General features: G+C 46.1%; 1 pseudogene; it reads right to left on the bottom strand.

The window, feature by feature from the left end:
- Positions 1-275: 275 nt before the first annotated feature.
- Positions 276-15,176, bottom strand: LOC125450261 (ferritin, heavy subunit-like; annotated as a pseudogene).
- Positions 15,177-15,698: the final 522 nt, after the last annotated feature.

The following is a 15,698-nucleotide window of genomic DNA, read 5'->3' as shown; positions in this document are numbered from 1 at the left end:
TCAGTATGTGGGGATGGTAAAAAATCCAGTGAACTGTTTAAGTTCAATTGTCAAATTAAAGATAACAGGCTTCAAGCTCAAGAGATGGCTCCCAAAGTATTCAGTAATTTGTATGATGGACAATAGGCAAGATCAACACATTTTATTCATTCCCATTCAGCTGGTACAGCCATTACATACTTTGCAACAAGTCCCTTCTCCCTGGAAGGAGACAGATTGCCCAGGGTGAAGTGGGGGAATGCATTCAGACCAAGCAGACAGTACTCCAGGCCACACTAACTGCTGTCCTCCAGCGAGAGCCTGTCAAACAGGTACTCTCCCATCCCATTCTCAGGGGCTCCCAGGCGCTTCAGGTTGGTGATGTAGTCCCCAAGTTGCTTGATGATCTCCACCTCCTCATCCAAATAGTGAGTCTCCAAAAAGTCACACAGCTGCAACAGAGGAATATGACAACTGGATACATTAACACTATCCAGGACAATTGTACAATTCCCACTGAAAAACAGACTCAGCCATAACTAACACCAGACAGTCCTGAAAGTGTAGGCAAAAGCTGGAGAATTTGTGCCAGAGAAAACATGACTTCAACTCGAGTGATCCTGAATGAGAATTCAGTGGCCAATATCACTTCAGCACTCCCACAAGATTATAACCCAAATTCCCCATTTCACTCATTGCTGAGCAGGTGTGACACTGTACCCGGAGTGAATATGCTGTGACAATGTCATATCTGGACAAAGATAGTGTTACAGCAGTGAATTCCCAATCCACAGACCAATGAAGTGTTGCCCTGAGGGGGTAGCAGTGATGAGGTGAAGCTTACATGAGGGTCAGTGTGTGCTGTGGAGAGTTGGTGTAGATCCAGCAAACTCTGGTTCACATTCTTCTCCAGATCCAGGGCAACCTGCATTGCCTGCAGGCTGTTACCCCACTCATCCCTCTCTGGCTTCTGAGGATGCAAAGAAGGACAGTTAAGCTTTAGAAACAGAAACCTGCAGCACAGGAACAGGCCATTCAGCCCATTGAGACCATCAATACCCCCTGAAAAGACTCCCACCCAGTTCTTGTAACCCCTCACTTCCCGTGGCCTATCTTCCTAAGCTGTACATCATTGGACTGTGGGATTGAAACCCCTCCAGGAAAAAACAACATGTTTGAAATTTATTCACCCAAGGCTGGAACCAAACTTGGGTCCCTGGCACTGAGGCAGCAGTGCTGATCACTGAGCCACTGTACCATCCCTCAAGTCTCAATGCTCAAGTCAGTTACTTGGGAACTGCTTTCACCTTGCCCCATTTATCCTTGATCTGAATGAGGAAGTTCAGGACCATGTCATCATGGGGATAAGGATTTATTTTGCACAAAGGTGATGGATTACACCAGTGTCCATCTGCTGGAGTTTAGATCAGGACATGCACAGCTTAATCCCATGGGCTCTTGGTGCTGTGGTACTGTCCCTGTGTCTGGTACACAGGGCCCAGGTTGAAGTCCCACCTGTGCCATTTGTTTCATATCTGTCTCATCAGCAGAATCAGAAATATCACTGTTTGATTCAGTGAAGGGACAGCAGGGTTTTTAATGGTAAGGAGCAGAGATACCAAAGTGCCCAAGACCATTGACCCCTCAGGGATCAGCAAAGGTCAACCAGGGGGTGAAGTTGGCCTACATGATGCCTGTCCCTATTGGGTGGGACAAGTCTGGTCACAAACTACAGAGTATTGTCTTCCATCTTTGACCTGGCCAGTGTGGTGACCAGAACCACAAGGACAGGATAAACATTGGAGATGGGCGCAGGTGAGGGTCACCCGGATGTTGCCCCAAGATTGAAAAGCCATCGATTGGAGGTTGGATAGGCTGGGAACTCCCTTGAAGCAGACGAGGCAGTTATCTGATGGAAGCATGGAAGACTGGGGAGTGTCCACAGGAAGTGGAGACAATGGTTTTGGAGTCTAGTATGGGGAAGACAGAAGGCACAGGTTTGAGGGGAAATTGGAGGAACCCAACACCTCCAACTCTTCTTAAAAGGGAGGAGGATGGTAGGTTTGTGAATGTCAGCACAGGAGTTGGGGGGGGGGGAAAAGAGTGGTGAGGAGGAGGTGACAACTCCAGCGATATCTGGACAACTACTTAATGTCAGGGCATAAGTGGGCTGTACACCAAGTGCAGGTAAATGGGGTCAGAGTTGTTGGGTCAGCATAGACATGCTGCGCCAAAGGGCTTGTTTGTAGGATTCCTAGCATTTCCAAAAAAGAAACATGGAAGCCAAATGGAAGAACTTGTCACTGAGAAATTCTTGCCACTGACTTGAAACCTCAACCATCCCTTCCCAACTCCAACCTTCACATCCTGGAGGAGGACTCTGCCTCCACGCTGATTCTGGAATTTCAGCAGCTTCTCTGCATGTTCCCGCTTCTCCTGGGACTGGTCTTAGAAGAACTGGGAGAAGTGGGGAAGGGCAACATCATCCCGGTCAAAGTAGGACATCTGGAAGTTGGGGAGAAGAGAGAGAAGAGAGAGAAGTTAAATCACATTAAAATGGGGCACTGGGCCCTAGTATAGTTCAGAACTGCAGATCTGCTAATACATAGTTTTTTTGAGAGCACAGTGAGGTTCAATTAGCCAGCAGATCCTTTAACTGGATCAGAGTAGACAACCCCAGCTGACTCCAGATAGCATGCAAAAACCATGTTTTTGTTTGAAAGCACTGTCAAATTGCTCAGGGTGGGGGGTGATCTGGCACAGCATATGCTGAGAAAAGCCAAATTCATGTTTCTACTGTGACATCCATCAGAATTGGATGAATGGCCAGGAGCTGGTTTGCAGGAGGGACTCTGTGGGGCAGCTGCGAGGGACAACATTTCTCCTTTGGGGCTAAAGTGACATGCAGACATGGGCAATGGTGTAACAATATAACCAGGAGGGAGCGGGTCTTTTACAAATTGAAGATCACTGGGATTGGATGCATTATGTATTTCAGCTCTGCAATATGTGCAGCCTGCATAATGGAAGAGGAGAGAAAGTGGCATCAAGATTCTGCTAATGAAAGCCTGCCTAGTGACAGCCTCTGGATTGTTACAGCAATGGGCTATCACACCTGTTTATGCAGTGCACTCACATCAGGAAGCTTGCAAACAATTATCATGTGGTTAAAACAAAGTCAGATGTCAGAGAGACCTGGAGATCAACTATTGTTCTGCAGATCATGTCACTGGTTAACATGAAGCTGGAAAACCTGATTTGGCCTAATTCTATAGGTGACCCACCTATCTCACTCACATCCTAAATTGACAATCCAACATGTTTTTCTGGATTAAGGGCTGCATCAACATTAAGTAGAAGTGAATAGTTTATTGGCTCCTCCATAAAGCCAATGAATTTCATTCTGAGGGAGGAAACCTCCTATGAAATTGCTCAACCTCAAAAATGCAAATAGTCAAGAAACTTGGTATTGATTAATTAGGTTGTTACATGTTGTGGCATGTGTAGAATAGTGGGGATTTTATATGGGAACACAATATTCCCATTGAGTGGGGACACTGGTCAGTGATTAAAACTGAAACTGGTTCATCAAGAAACGCTACCCCCCACCTCCCAGAAGGTGCTTATAGGGACTTGATCCTTCTGTCAGAGAGGACTTCCTTCCAACAGGCACAAGCCCAGAGATTGATGAAGATTCTCCATGTGTCTATAGAAGTGGAGCTACAACATGCAAGAAACAGGCACCATCCAGGACAGAGCAGCCCACTTCATGGGGACTGCATTCACCACCTCCTTTCAGGGTCCATTATCTACCAGGTCCCCTGCTGCACTCACCAAGGTTACTTCAACACAACTTCCAAACAGTCTACCCCTAGGAAGAGCATAGGCACCCCTCCATCTGGGGAAAGGGCCAGTGTGTTTCAGACCAGGGGAGGTGGTATGGGAACATCCTTGCTTCAGAGTCAATAACCTCAGCACACTGCTGCAGCCCAAGGAGGCTCCAACACATCACACACTACAGCAATTCACTTGTCTGTAGGTTGAGAGAGAATGGGGTCACACCCACCTCATGGAAGAGAGTCAAAAGCCAAACAGGCCTCACTGGAAGTCTAATTAAACAGGCAGGGAGTCACAGCCCAACCCTGGAGGCTAAGGCAAATCAGATTTGGTTATTTGGGGCAGTCACTATGACACCTTTCCCCAACAAGGGTAAACTGTTTTGTTTACATGTATCACAAGATAAAGCACATACACCAGGACAAATGGCTAATTAACTAACAGTTATCCCAACTTCTTTCTCAGTTACTCAGAAATAACAGGAACTGCAGATGCTGGAGAACACAAGAAAACAAAGCATCAGGCTGGATGAACACAGCAGGCCAAGCAGCATGAAGGGTCCAGGCCCAAAACATCAGCTTTTATGCTCCTGAGATGCTGCTTGGCCTGCTGTGGTCATCCAGCCCCACACTTCACCTTCTTTCTAAAAGGACTGTCAAGTTGAGATAATCCTCAGGGGAACTCAATCCTGACAGTGAATTACAAAAGGTATTCCACAAATCACTTCACCCACCAGACAATCAAATGAAAGTCAACAGGGGCCCAGTTACTGTCTATCAGAATCATACCACATTTTTCCTAACATTAGATTTCTCCTGGTATCTCAATAGGTGAGAAATATAAAACAATCCACAGTAGAACCAAGTTAGTTACAAACAGGAAAAACTGTTCACTTTACCATAAGAGATTTAACTCCAACACCACAGGGACAGCACTCACCAAAGACTGATCGAGATAGGAGGCAGTGAGCTCCACATGAATCTGCTTGTTGACAGCAGCTTCACAATCCTGATGATAGTTCTGACTGATCTGAGAGGCCATCTTGTGATTTTAAAAAGGGGCTTCCTTTCCCTCCACAACAAAACAACAAACTTAGAAAGAAAACCAACTTCACCTAAAACATCACTCTTTTAGGACGTTATTCATATTCCAGGAGCAGACCCTCATTTTCTGAAGCAGGAAATGACATCATCAGTGATGGCCAATCACTCTTGTTAATCAATTGATCAGCTGCCACATCCAATCAGTGCAGGATGGGAATTGGATCCAGAAACCGATCAGAATTGACAACTGGTCGATGATGGAATTGCTGAATGAGCTTGGAGCTCCAGCATAAATACAAATTCTGGAAGTACATCTCCCTGAAAATGAGAATAAAATAGACTCTGAACTTTTACCTTTGTATCTGAGGTTATGTGTTAAGACACGCTCATCACAGATTTGCTGAATTCTGTCGGTTTGTTACTCTGAGGGATTAGTCTTTGTACCTTTTGAATCACAGATTTGTAGCCGATTGAAAAATGACTAGGTTTTGTTAACAGTAAAATTTTCCCATTGCTGTGCATCAACAGAGCCCATATGTTTTTGGACCATTTAATACAGAAAAACAATCTACTTTGTGGATTCATTCTGTATCTACTGTGATCTGTTTGGACTTGGGTCTGAGGAAGCACGGTTTGAAAACCAAAATGCTAAATGTGCTGAGTGCTTCAGGTACACGGTAGGCCTCAGGCCTTCCTACTGAATTGCTGCAGGAAATGTATCGCACGTTGAACGCTTCTATCTCCATGTGTAGTTTTTAACAGAACTGAACTCGCCCTCAATTGAAGCGTGTTTCCAAGTGAGAGTTTCTGGTTCTGTTTACATTGCATTGTCTAGATTGTGGAGCTGAGCAACTGGCCTCCCAGCTTCAAAAGCAGATTGCAGTCGAGCACTATCTTATTGGATTGACCCACAAGTTTCAATAATGTGTACAAACCATGGTGAGAGGTCAAACTTTATGAATACCCATGGCAATGAGAGCAAGCCAGAGGCTGGGAATTCTGTTGTGAATTGCTGAACTCCTGACTTTCCAAAGCCTGCCCACTATCGAATAGACTGAAGTTAGGAAGGGTGACGGAACGCTGTACAATTTTCTGGCTTAATGCAGCCCCAATGACGCTCAAGCAGCTCCATGTAAATCCATCACCATCCTGACTTGGAACAATATCCCTGTTTGTGAATGAAAATCCCAGAAGCACCTCCTCAGCGGCAGCAGCAGCAGCATCATTCTGGTCTCTCCCACACCAGGTGGACTGTAATAAGCAGCTCATCACCACCTCCTGAAGTGTAACAGTTGCTGAGCACTAAATGTAGCCTTGCCATTGGCACACTCGAGATTGACTGTAAATAAAAAGCATGCTGGGACAGGGTAGGGGAGTCCAAAACTAGATGGCATCGGTTTGAGAGGAGAGGGGAAAGATTCGAAAAGGAGAACTTGTTGAGGGACAACTTTTTCGCTGATAGGTTGAGGTGTATATGGAATGAGCTGCCAGAGGAAGTGGTAGAAGTGGGTATAATTACAACATTGAAGAGACATTTAGAGATTTACTTTTATCGGAATGGTTTCGAGGGATATGGGCTCAACGTGGGCAAGTGGGACGAGTTCAGTTGTTGAAACGTGGTGGGCATGGACAGGTTGGGCTGAAGGGTCTGTTTTCAGGCTGTATGACTCAATGACTCTCATAGAATGCATCAGCATATTCCTTTGTTTGGTACATTAGGGTGTGATGGTAGCTCAGTGGTTCGCACGGTTACCTCCCAGCGCCAGGCGCCTGTGTTCCATTACAGCCTTCGGGAACTGTCTGTCTGGAGTTTGCATATTCTCCCCGTGTCTCCCATGTTCTTGTTTTCTCCCACAGTGCAACGATTTGCAGGTTAAGTGGATAGGCAATGCTAAATTGCTGACAGTGACAAGTGGCGAGCTGGATTAGCTGTGGGAGACAGTGTTAAGAGAATGGGAGCAGGCTATTCTGGACTTAGTGCTATGTAATGAGCCAGACTTTATAAAAGACCTGAAAGTAAGGGAATACTTTGGAGGCAGCGATCATAATATGGTAGAGTTCAGTCTGCAGTTTGAAAGAGAGAAGACAAAATCGGATGTAATGGTGTTACAGTTAAATAAAGGTAATTACACGGGCATGAGAGAGGAATTGACGAAAATCGACTGGAAGCAGAGCCGAGCGGGGAAGACAGCAGAGCAACAATGGCAGGAGTTTCTGGGTGTAATTGAGGACACAGCACAGAGGTTCATCCCAAAGAAAAGAAAGATTATCCGGGGTGGGATTAGACAGCCATGGCTGACAAAGGAAGTCAGGAAATATATCAAAGTAAAAGAGACAGCCTATAAAGTGGCCAAGAGCACTGGTGTATCAGAAGATTGGGAAGGCTCCAAAAACAGACAGAGGATAACAAAGAGAGCAATAAGGAAGGAGAGGATGAAATATGAAGGTAGGCTAGCTAGTAATATTAGAAATGATAGTAAAAGCTTCTTTCAATACATAAGAAACAAACGAGAGGCAAAAGTAGACATTGGGCCGCTCCAAATTGATGCTGGAAGGCTAGTGATGGGAGATAAGGCAATCGCTGAAGGACCTAATAAGTACTTTGCGTCAGTCTTCACAGTGGAAGACGTGACTGGTATGCCAACAATTAGGAAGAGCCAGGGTGCAGAGTTGAGTATGGTATGCATTACAAAAGAGAAAGTGCTGGAAAAGCTAAAAGGTCTAAAAATTAATAAATCTCCTGGCCCCGATGGGCAACATCCTTGAGTTCTGAGGGAGGTGGCTGAGGAAATAGTGGAGGTTTTGGTCGTGATCTTTCAAAAGTCATTGGAGTCAGGGCAAGTCCAAGGTGATTGGAAAATTGCTGTTGTAACCCTCTTGTTTGAGAAAGGATCAAGGCAAAAGATGGAAAATTTTCGGCCGATTAGCCTAACCTCGGTAGTTGGTAAAATTCTCGAATCCATTGTCAACGATGAGATTTCTAAATTCCTGGAAGTGCAAAGTCAGATTAGGACAAGTCAGCATGGATTTAGTAAGGGGAGGCCGTGCCTGACAAACCTGTTAGAATTCTTTGAAGAGCTAACAAGTATGTTAGACCAGGGAAACCCAGTATATGTTATCTGTGTAGACTTCGAAAAGGCCTTTGATACGGTGCCTCACGGGAGGCTGCTGAGCAAGGTGAAGGCCCATGGTGTTCGAGGTGAGCTACTGGCTTGGATTGATGGTTGGCTGTCTGACAGAAGGCAGAAAGTTGGGATAAAAGGCTCTTTTTCGGAATGGCAACCGGTGACGAGTGGTGTCCCACAGCGTTCAGTGTTGGGGCTGCAACTGTTCACCTTGTACATTAATGATCTGGATGAAGGGACTGGGGGCATTCTGGTGAAGTTTGCCGATGATACGAAGATATGTGGACAGGCAGGTAGTCTGAAGAGGTGGGGAAGCTGCAGGAAGATTTCGACAGTTTGAGAGCGGTCCAGGAAATGGCTGATGAAATTCAATGTGAGTAAAGGTGAGGTTTTGCACTTTAGAAAACAGAACACAGGCATGGACTATTTTCTAAATGGTGAGAAAATTTGCAAATCAGAAGTACAAAGGGCTCTGCGAGTGTTGGTGCTGGATTCTCTGAAGGTTAACTTGCAGGTAGAGTCCGTAATTAACAAAGTGAACGTAATGTTGTCGTTCATCTCGAGGGTTGGAATATAAAAGCAGCGATGTGCTTCTGAGGCTTTATGAAGCTCTAGTTAGGCCCCATTTAGAGTACTGTGTCCAATTTTGGGCCCCACACCTCAGGAAGGACATACTAGCCCTGGAGCGTGTCCAGCAGAGATTCACACGGATGATCCCTGGAATGGTAGGTTTAATGTATGATGGACGGCTAAGGATCCAGGGATTGTACTCATTCAAGTTGAGAAGGTTGAGTCGGGATCTCATCGAAACTTACAAGATAATGCACGGTTTAGAAGGAGCAGATGTTCGGAAGTTGTTTCCGTGAGGCGGGGAGACTAGGACCCGTGGGCACAGCCTTAAAATTAGAGGGGGGATATTTAAAACCGAAATGAGACGACATTTCTTCAGCCAGAGAGTGGTGTGCTGGTGGAATTCATTGCCACAGAATGCAGCGGAGGCGTTGGATGCGTTCAAGGCAGAGATCGACAAATTCTTGATCTCATAAGGAATCATGGGCTACGGGGAAGAGTGCAGGGAAGTGGTGTTGAAATGCCCATCAGCCATGATATAAATAGGGAAGTGGTCGTAATGGGCTGTATGGCCTTACTTACCCTCCTATGTCTTATGGGCTAACTGGGGCACCATCGCCAAGAACTAAGATTGGTCAAAATAAAAAGGATTTGTGTGACGTAACAGATATGTTGAGTCACATTAGAGCCGTGCCCACTACAAAGGCTGTATTGAGCAGGAGCTGCAAAACGCAGCGGTAATCCCCAAAACGTCTCTGACAGCTCAAATGATGAAGTAATCAGCCGTACAGGATGGTATGCAGCTCCAGGTTTCCTCCCTCAGTCACACCATTCCCAAGTTGAACAGAAATCGCTGCTCATTCTCCATCACTGCGTCAAGGCAACCTGCAAGCACAGGGGAAGCTCAGAGGAACGTAGGGAGCAGCTGAGTGTGCTCAATGCTGGCTTTAGCAGCAAGAGCCAATCAAACAGCAGCATGTATCCATGAGCGTAGCTGTGTTACTCCCAGGCCACTCTTCTCCTGGTGGAGGTGGCAATGAGAGAATGTGCTGATTCTGAAGAGAATCCTATAAACAGGCAAAGAAAAGAGGAATGAATAAGCCACATCAGGACAACTTTGGGTTGCTTCTGGGAAACATGGCCCCACTGGGGATTAACTCCCTGATTGCAGTGGGTAGTGAATCAAAGCGACCAGTAGGACCAGCATATTTATCTCAGACGAAGGAAGCATGAGCAGGCCAACATGCCCAATTGCTAACGGCAGGATTAGGGGAGGCTCTGGTGGGTGAGTGGGGAAGGAAAAACCCATAACCAATAGTACATGTCCCAGTGCTGGTTTGACCCTTAGCTCTGCCTGAAGCTACATCTATAGGTGAATCCTTACAGTGCCAGGACAATTTACTGTCATTGTATTCTCCCCTGCCCAAGAAAGAAGGCATTGTTGCCCAATGAGCTCATCCCACCACCTCCATGGTTAGGCCTTCAGTAACAGCAACTATTGCAGTACCAGCTCACTTCGCTTTGTCTTCAAATTGGCATTTTCCTTTCGCATCAGCAATAAATCTTTGCTTGTGGGGAGGGGGAAAAAAAGCAAAGCTCTTTGACAGACAAAGTGAACGTGGAAACAGGGTTGTCAGATATTCATGAGACTGGGTGTCTCCTCTTCCTTTGTGAAGAGCAGGAGAACTCCCTTTCCATAAGAGGGAAGATTTTTTTCCCCCGCTCCCATTGTATGCATCACATCCAGAAATGCAATTTTATAAAAACACAACTGCTAAGAGCAAGTTCCACCCGACAAATATCCCAATATCCTCAAGTTCTGCTTGGCGGAATATCATTGATTCACTGGCCAGAGCAACCTCCTCTTGTAATCCCTGTCTGACAGAGGACGGAGTGGGATGGAGGATAGAACCAATGAGATGTTTAGCCCAATTAGTAATTTGATCAGCAAAATCAAACTGCAGAAAAATTAAATGCTTCAATCTCTCAGGATAACTACCAAAATTATACAGGGCTCTGAATGATGGGCAATAAGCAAGATCAACACATGATTTTATTCATTTTCATTCAGCTGGTACAGCCATTACATTCTTTGCTCCAAGTCCCTTCTCCCTGGAAGGAGACAGATTGCCCAGGGTGAAGTGGGGAATGCATTCAGACCAAGCAGACAGTACTCCAGGCCACACTAACTGCTGTCCTCCAGGGAGAGCCTGTCAAACAGGTACTCTCCCATCCCATTCTCAGGGGCTCCCAGGCGCTTCAGGTTGGTGATGTAGTCCCCAAGTTGCTTGATGATCCTCACCTCCTCATCCAAATAGTGAGTCTCCAGGAAGTCACACAGCTGCAACAGAGGAATATGACAACTGGGTGCATTAACATGGCACAGGACAATTTCAGAATTCCCACTGCAAGAGACTCAGCCATAACTAACTCCAGACAGTCCTCAAAGTGCAGCCGATAGCTGGAGAGTTAGTGCCAGTGAGGACACGAGTATTTCAACTCGAGTGGCCCCGAATGGGAATTCAGTGGCCAATATCACTTCAGCACTCCCACTAGATTATAACCCAAATTCCCCATGTCACTCATTGCTGAGCAGGTGTGACATTGTACCTGGAGTGAATACAGTGATAGCAATGTCATATCCAGACAAAAACTGTTTCAGCAGTGAATTTCCAAACCACAAAGACCAACCAATGAAGTGTTGCCCTGAGGGTCCAGCAGTGATGAGAATGAGGAGGAGATGAAGCTTACATGAGGGTCAGTCTGGGCTGTGGCGAGTTGGTGTAGATCCAGCAAACTCTGGTTCACATTCTTCTCCAGATCCAGGGCAACCTGCATTGCCTGCAGGCTGTTACCCCACTCATCCCTCTCTGGCTTCTGAGGATGGACAGAAGTACAGTTAAGCTTCAGAAACAGAATCCCTGCAGCATGGGAGCAGACCATTCAGCCCATTGAGACCATCAATACCCCCTGAAAAGACTCCCACCCAATTCTGCAACCCCTCACTTCCCATGACCTATCCTCCTAACCAGCACATCATTGGACTGTGGGAGGAAACCCATGCAGGGAGAAATGTGAATTCCAATCATTCACCCAAGGCCAGAACCAAACCTGAGTCCCTGGCACTGAGGCAGCAGTGCTGATCTCTGAGCCACTGTGCCATCCCTGAGGTCCACATGAAGATCAAAGTTACTTGGGAACTGCTTTCACCTTGCCCCATTTGTCCTTGATCTGAATGGGGAAGTCCAGGACCATGTCATTGTGGGGATAAGGATTTAATTTGCACCCTGGTGTGGATTACACCAGTGTCTATCTGCTGGAGTTTGGATCAGGACATGCACAGCCTAATCCCAAGGGCTCTTGGTGCTGTGGTACTGTCCCTGTGTCTGGTACACAAGGCCCAGGTTGAAGTCCCACCTGTGCCATTTGTTTCATATCTGTCTGAGCAGCAGGATCAGAAACATCACTGTTTGATTCATTCAAGGGACAGCAGGGTTTTTAAATGGTAAGGAGCAGAGATACCAAAGTGCCCAAGACCATTGACCCCTCAAGGATCAGCAAAGGTCAACCAGAAAGTGACGGTGGCCGACATGATGCCTGTCCCTATTGCGTGGCCCAAGTCTGGTCAGAAACTAGGCAGCATTGTCTTCCATCTTTGACCTGGCCAGTGTGGTGACCAGAACCACAATCACAGGGACAGGATAAACACTGGAGGGGGTGCAGGTGAGGCTCCAGGTTGGAGGAACCCACCACCTCCAACTCCTCCTAAAAAACAGAAGTAGGTTTGTGAAATGCAACACCCGAGTGAAGGCAGCTACTCCAGCAACATCTGGACAACTACCTAATGCCAGCTCATCGTGGGCTGCAGTCCAAGTGCAGGTAGATGGGATTAATGTGGTTGGGTGTTTGTTGGGTCAGCATAGGCATGGTGGGCCAAAGGGCTTGTTTATGGGATTTCTGGTATTTCAGGAGAAACCGGGAAGCCAAATGGTAGCATGTCTCACTTTTCAGTGAGAGACATGCTGGTCATTGACTTAAACCTCACTCCACCCAACCATCTCTTCCCAACTCCAACCTTCACATCCTGGAGGAGGACTCTGCCTCCACGCTGATTCTGGAATTTCAGCAGCTTCTCCGCATGTTCCTGCTTCTCCTGGGACTGATCTTTGAAGAACCGGGAGAAACGAGGGAGGGCAACATCATCCCGGTCAAAGTAGGACATCTGGAAGGGAGAGGGAACAAGTTAAAGCCCATTAAAATGTACCACTGGGCCTGAATATAGTTCAGAACTGCAGACCTGGTTTATCCTTCAAAAGCAAACTGAAGGTTCGGCCAGCTGTCAAAGTGTGGCTACACAAAATTGGCCTGTGAACCTAGTGAGGTTCAATTTGCCGGCAGATCTGTTAACTGGATCAATCTAGACAAACCCAGCTTCCTCCAGATACCATGTTTGGGTTTGAAAGCACTATCAAATTGCTCAGGGTGGGGGTGGTCTGGCACAGCATATGCTGAGAAAAGCTGAATTCATGTTTCCACTGATGGATGTCACAGAATTGGAGGAATGGCCAGGAGTTGGTGCGCAGGATGGACTCAGGGTGGGGCAGCTGCACAACACTACATTTCTCCTTTGGGGCTAAAGTAACATACAGACACTGGGCACTGCTGTAATAATATAGCCAGGAGGGAGCGAGTCTTCTACAACCTGGAAATCAATCGGATTGGATGATCGCTCTGCAAGAGATGCTGTTGGCATTATGGGGGGAGAAAGAGCAAAAGTGGAACCAAGATTCTGCAAAAGAAATCCTGCCCAGTGACAGCCATTAGATTGTTACTGCAATAGGCTACTACACCCATTTATGTAGCACACTCACATCTAGAAGCTTGCAAACAAGCATCACTGCATAAAACAAACTGAAGCAAGGTCAGAGAGACCTTTAGATGAACTATTGTTCTGCAGATCATGTCACTCGTTAACATGAAGCTGGAAAACCTGATTTGACCCATTTGTACAGGTCAAATTCTAGACTTGACCCACCCCTTGCACTCATTCTAAACTGACATTCACACTTGAATAACAAGCTGGAATAACAGTGAACACTTTATTGGCTGCTTCATAAAGCAGATGAGGATTGTTCTGAGGGAAGAAACCTGGTGAGAAGTTGCTCTTGACAGTTTGCCTTGGTGGATTAAAGTGTGATTTAATTGGGTTGTTACATGATGTGACATGTGAAGAATAGTGAGGATTTTATACTAGCACAATCCCCTGTTGAGTAGGGACACTGGCCAGTGATTAAAACCCACCTGGTTCAGCAGGGAAAGCTGTTCCCATCTCCCAAAGTGGGCTTACAGGGACTTGATCCTCATGTCATTGGAAACTACTTCCTTCCAACAGGCACAAGCCCAGTGAGTGATGAGTATTCTCCATGTGTCTGGAGAAGTGGAGCTAACAACATGCAAGAAGCAGACAGCATCCAGAACAGAGCAGCCCACTTCATGGGGACTGCATTCACCACCTCCTTTTCAGGGACCATTATCTCCCAGGGCCCCTGCAGCTCTCACCTTCCAAACATATTCTCCCCCTTGGAAAGGCACAGGCACACCACCAGCTGGTGAAAGGGGCTGGCTTGTTTCAGACCAGGAGAGGTGGTATGGGAAAAGCCTTGTTTCGCTGGCTCAACAAGCTCAGCACATTCCTGTAGACCCAGGAGGCTCCAATATATCACACTACAGCAGATCAATTGTCTGTAGGTTGAGAGAGAATGGGTCACACCCACCTCATGGAGGAGAGCAAAAAGCCAAAACACGCCTCACTGGAAACCTATTTGAACAGGCAGGGAGTCACAGCCCAACCCTGAAGGCTGAGGCAAATCAGATTTGGTTATTCTGGACAGTCACTATGACACCTTTCTCCAACAGGAAATATAACCCTGGTTTGCTTACATCCATCACAAGACAAAACAGATACACCAGGACAGATTAGAACAGGAGGCTAACGAACTAATGGTTAGCCCAGCTTCTTTCTAAAAGACTCAAATAATGGGAACAGCAAAAGCTGGAGAATCCAAGAAAACAAAGCATCAGGCAGGATGAACACAGCAGGCCAAGCAGCACGAAGGGTCCAGGCACAAAACATCAGCTTTTATGCTCCTGAGATGCTGCTGGGCCTGTTGTGTTTATCCAGCCCCACGCTCAGTTATCTTCTTTCTAAAGTACTGTCAAGTTATGATAATCTTCAGAGATAGTGACAGTTACTGCCAGTCACAATCCTGACAGTGAATTACAAGATGTATTTCTCAAAGCACTTCACCCACCAGACAGTCACTGAAAGTCAATAGGGGCCTAGTTACTGTATATCAGTGTCATACCGCATTTTTCTAATAGCATTAGATTTCTCCTGGTGTTTAAATAGGAGGGAAATATAAAACACTATCTACAGTAGTTCCAAGTTAGTTACAAACAAGAAAAACAGTGCACTTAACCAGAACAGATTTAACTCCAACACCACAGGGACAGCACTCACCAAAGACTGATAGAGATAGGAGGCAGTGAGCTCCACATTAATCTGCTTGTTGACAGCAGCTTCACAATCCTGGTGATAGTTCTGACTGATTTGGGAGGCCATCTTGTGACACAAACAGCTTTCCTAACCCAGCACAACAAAACAACAAACTTGGAAAGAAAACCAACTACACCTAAAACATCACTCTCTTAGGACATTATTTATACCCCAATGCAGACCATCATTTTATGAAGCAGGAAATGACATCATCAGTGATGGCCAATCACTCTTGTTAATCAATTGATCAGCTGCCACGTCCAATCAGTGCAGGATGGGAATTGGATCCAGAAACCGATCAGAATTGACAACTGGTCGATGATGGAATTGCTGATTGACCTCCTGCACAAGTGCAAATTCTGGAAGTACATCTCCCTGAAAATGAGAATAAAATACACTCTAAAACTTCGCTTTTGTATCTGAGGCTATTTCTTAATAAACACTCATCACAGATTTGCTGAATTCTGTCAGTTTGTTACTCTGAGGGATTAGTCTTTATACCTTTTGAACAACAGTGTTGGAGCCCAGTGAGAAATGGCCAGATTTTGTCAACAGTAAACATTTTCCTATTGCGCTACAGCAACAGAA

This window comes from Stegostoma tigrinum, chromosome 38 (assembly GCF_030684315.1).
Source record: "Stegostoma tigrinum isolate sSteTig4 chromosome 38, sSteTig4.hap1, whole genome shotgun sequence".
NCBI classification, from domain to species: Eukaryota; Metazoa; Chordata; class Chondrichthyes; order Orectolobiformes; family Stegostomatidae; genus Stegostoma; species Stegostoma tigrinum.
This window is presented reverse-complemented; position numbering and strand designations above follow the sequence as displayed.